The following is a 3,932-nucleotide window of genomic DNA, read 5'->3' as shown; positions in this document are numbered from 1 at the left end:
TGTCCTCTTCTGGTTTTTATCTTACTTTCCTTAAAATATATTTTTCTTCTTTTTCTTAGTAACTTTTAATCTTTATAATTTCAAACTTACAGAAAAGTGACAAGAATAATACAAGGAAATCCTAAATACTCTTTATCCAAGTCCATCAGTTTTTACATTTTGCCCTAACTTACATCTGATATTTTTAATATTTCATAAAAAAATAAAGGTTAGGCTTTTCTGATATTTTTATTTCCGTTTATCTTTAACCTAAGTGATAGAAAAAGTAGTAATTAACATGCCAATTTAATGTCCTGGAAGAGGGCAGCCCTGGTGGTTCAGTGGTTTAGCGCCGCCTTCAGCCCAGGGTGTGATCCTGGAGACCAGGAATCGAGTCCCATGTCGGGCTCCCTGCATGCTCCCTGCATGGAGCCTGCTTCTCTCTCTGCCTCTCTCTCTCTCTCTCATGAATAAATAAATAAAATCTTTAAAAAATAATAATAATATCCTGGAAGACAGAGACACAAAGAATTCTGTCACAGAAGTTTGGAGACCCAGCACTATGTATAGCCACCATATGAAGCCAACCACCATTCACCTCTGTAGGCTAGCTTTGCAGCCCATTTCCTGACCTCTTTCTGGTATCATTGGCTCCCACCAAAAGCTCTTGTACTTGACTCTTAGTTTTGATAACTGATACTGTTTTTATTAACCTAATATCTTTTTATAATAGTAATTCTTAAAAAAGATTATTTTTTTATTCATGAGAGACACAGAGAGGCAGAGACATAGGCAGAGGGAGAAGCAGGCTCCATGCAGGGAGCCTGATGTGGGACTCGATCCTGGGTCTCCAGGATCAGGCCCTTATCTGAAAGCAGACACTCAACTGCTGAGCCACCAAGGCATCCCTAACCTAATCCTTTATGTATCCTCTACCATTGGTAAAGCCAACCCAATTCAACCCACCAGGGACCTTAATTCCGGTATGCTGCTTTCTTAAGCACTGACAGCAGGCAAGGTATCCAAGCAAAACTAGTGATACTAGGTATCCCAGCACTGAGAATCAGAGAAGACACATTAGTACTGAAAAAAACCTTGAGATCATTCAGTACAACTTGCTCATCTTCAGATGAAGACATTGAGGCCCTAAGTGATTTAATATATTATTTGAGGTCACAAGTAAGTTAGTAGCAAAGGCATGACTAAAATTCTAGTTTCATGCTTTTTTTCAACAATATAATTCTGCTTCAAATAGTTATTACTACTAATAATTAATTTTCAGGTAAAAAATTCATATATTTGCTCATGGAGTTAACATATATTTATTGAGCATTTACAATGTAGTAGGCACTAGGTGTACAAGATACTTAATGTGCCTTCCCAGAACTTACTGTCTAGCAGAGAAATAGATTATTAAAAAGTAATTATGTGAGGAGGCTGGGTGGCTCAGTCAGTTAAACAACTGATATTGGGTTCAGGTCATGATGTTGGGATCCTGGACTAACCCTGCATCTGGCTCGGTACTCAGTGTAGAGTCTGGTTGTCTCTCTCTCTCTCTGGTCCTCCCCCAGCTCTCTCTCTCTCTCACACACACACAAACCCACAGACTCCCTCTCTCTCTTACATAAATAAACAAACAAACAAACAAACAAATAAATACAGTCTTTTTTAAAAAGGTAATTACACACAGCAGAAAACAGTACAGAAGTTCCTCAAAAAATTCAAAGCAGCTCCACTTCTGGAATTCAAAGCAGGGATTTGAACAGATACCTGTACACTGTATTAGTCATTTCAAGCTGATGTAACAAAATACCACAGACTGGGTGACTTAAACAACAGAAATATGTTTTATCTCTTTTCTCTTAAAAGAGAAGTCCAAGACCAGGGTGGTTTCAAGGCCATTTCTGGTGATGTCTGTCTTTCTAGCTTGTAGATAGCTGCCTTTTTGCTGTGTCCTCATTTAGCCTCTTTTCTGTGCATGCAGACAGATCAAACTCTGATCTCTTTCTCTGCTCTTAATTAAGGACAACAGCCCTATCTGATTAAAGTCCCACCCTTATGATGTCGTTTGGCTCAGGACATTATCTTGGGGTTCTAGGATCAAGCCCTCTATTGGGCTCCATGCTCAGCTGGAAATCTGCTTCTCCCTCTCCTTATGCCCCTCCCCCCACTCTTGCTCGCACTCTCATTCTAATAAATAAATGAAATCTTTATATTCAGTGAAAGAAGCCACACATAAAAGGATAGATATTATATGATTCCACATGTATGAGGTATCTAGTGAACCCAAATTCATGGAGACAGAGAGCAGAACAGTGGTTTTCAAAGGCTGAAGAGAAAAGGAAATGGAGAGTTATTGTTTGATGGGTACTGGGTTTCAGTTTAGGATGATGGAAAAGTTGTGGAGGTAGATGGTGGAGATGGTTGCACAACAATGTAAATGTACTCAATGCCACCGAACTATACACTTAAAATAGTTAAATATAAGTTTAATGATATGTATATTTTACCACAATAAAACAAAAAAATAATTTTGACTTCACTATGTGTCCATACTATGAAGAAACTGGATTTAGTATTTTCACTTAAAATTGAGAAACAAACAAAACAAAAACAAAAACAAAAAAACCCTACCAGTGAAGGGTACTAGCCCTTTATTTATTTTTTTTAATTTTTATTTATTTATGATAGGCACACAGTGAGAGAGAGAGAGAGAGAGAGGCAGAGACACAGGCAGAGGGAGAAGCAGGCTCCATGCACCGGGAGCCCGACATGGGACTCGATCCCAGGTCTCCAGGATCACGCCCCGGGCCAAAGGCAGGCGCTAAACCGCTGTGCCACCCAGGGATCCCTACTAACCCTTTATTACAGACAGAAAATCTGAGGCTCAGATACATTTACAGCTTGCCCGTTATCATAAAATGAGTAAGCATCAGAGCTATCTCTGTAATCATAGCCATTCCTGAGTATAGAACCTGAGTTCCTTCCATTGCACTAAGAAAGGTTCAAGCCAACAATAAAAATTTTTTTAAAAAAGGAAAAACAGGTAATAAATAAATAAATAAAGTTGAGAAACAAGTGCTCACTTTGGCAGCACATATACTAAAATTGGAACAATAGAGAGATTAGCATGGTCCCATGAAAGGATGACAGACAAATTCGTGATGTGTTCCATTAAAAACAAAATTGAGGCATCTGGGTGGCCTTTGCCTTTGCCCCAGGCCATGATATCCAGGTCCTGGGATCCAGCCTCACATCAGGATCCCCACTCAGCAGGAAGTCTGCTTCTCCCTTTACCTCTGCCCTTCCCCACTATCCCACTCCCATCCCCTACCCCCACCCCACTCCCACTTGTGTTTTCTCTCTCAAACAGGTAATAAAATCTTTTAAAAAATTGAGACACAAGACAAAGTATGAAGTAATGGTTTTCAGACAGTGGACATATGAAACATATGAATCCCTCAGTGAAAAGAAGTAAATGAGGTGATCCCTATGATGGCCCTAGTTTAGTACCTAGAGAGTTTCCAGGCTATAGCACAGGGAGAAAAATCCCAAACAGAGCCCAGCAATCTCCCTGAGTTGAGTAGCCAGAGTTGAGAGTTTGGACGAAGCAAGGTAGACAGAATTCACAGGGCAGAGTGCCAGAGAGAAGAGAGTTGTATGAGAGAGCAAGGGCTCCAGAAAACTATGGTTCCTTTTCAGTCTTCAGGTAAGTAGCAACTGGACATGTGAATGAAGAACCTACCCAAGTAAGGGAAAAGACCCAGCAGAAAGAAGCTTACAATCTTCAGACTTCACACAGGGCCAGAAATATTTTATGTTCCTAGCACCCAGATTGGAAAACTTTGTGCTATACTCATTATCAAGAAGAATGCTCAGAAGGGTATTGTTCTGGTATGGCTAAACTCAGTACTCTAATCCAATCATGAAAATAAACCAGATAAAATCCAAAA

At 39.8% G+C, this 3,932-nt stretch overlaps 1 non-coding gene across 1 annotated transcript; it reads left to right on the top strand.

The window, feature by feature from the left end:
- The first annotated feature begins 3,057 nt into the window (after positions 1-3,057).
- Positions 3,058-3,160, top strand: LOC140624635 (U6 spliceosomal RNA). Its single transcript, XR_012024093.1, has one exon. It is a non-coding gene; the product is annotated as a U6 spliceosomal RNA (small nuclear RNA).
- Positions 3,161-3,932: the final 772 nt, after the last annotated feature.

Source organism: Canis lupus, chromosome 34 (genome assembly GCF_048164855.1).
Source record: "Canis lupus baileyi chromosome 34, mCanLup2.hap1, whole genome shotgun sequence".
Lineage (NCBI taxonomy): Eukaryota > Metazoa > Chordata > Mammalia > Carnivora > Canidae > Canis > Canis lupus.
This window is presented reverse-complemented; position numbering and strand designations above follow the sequence as displayed.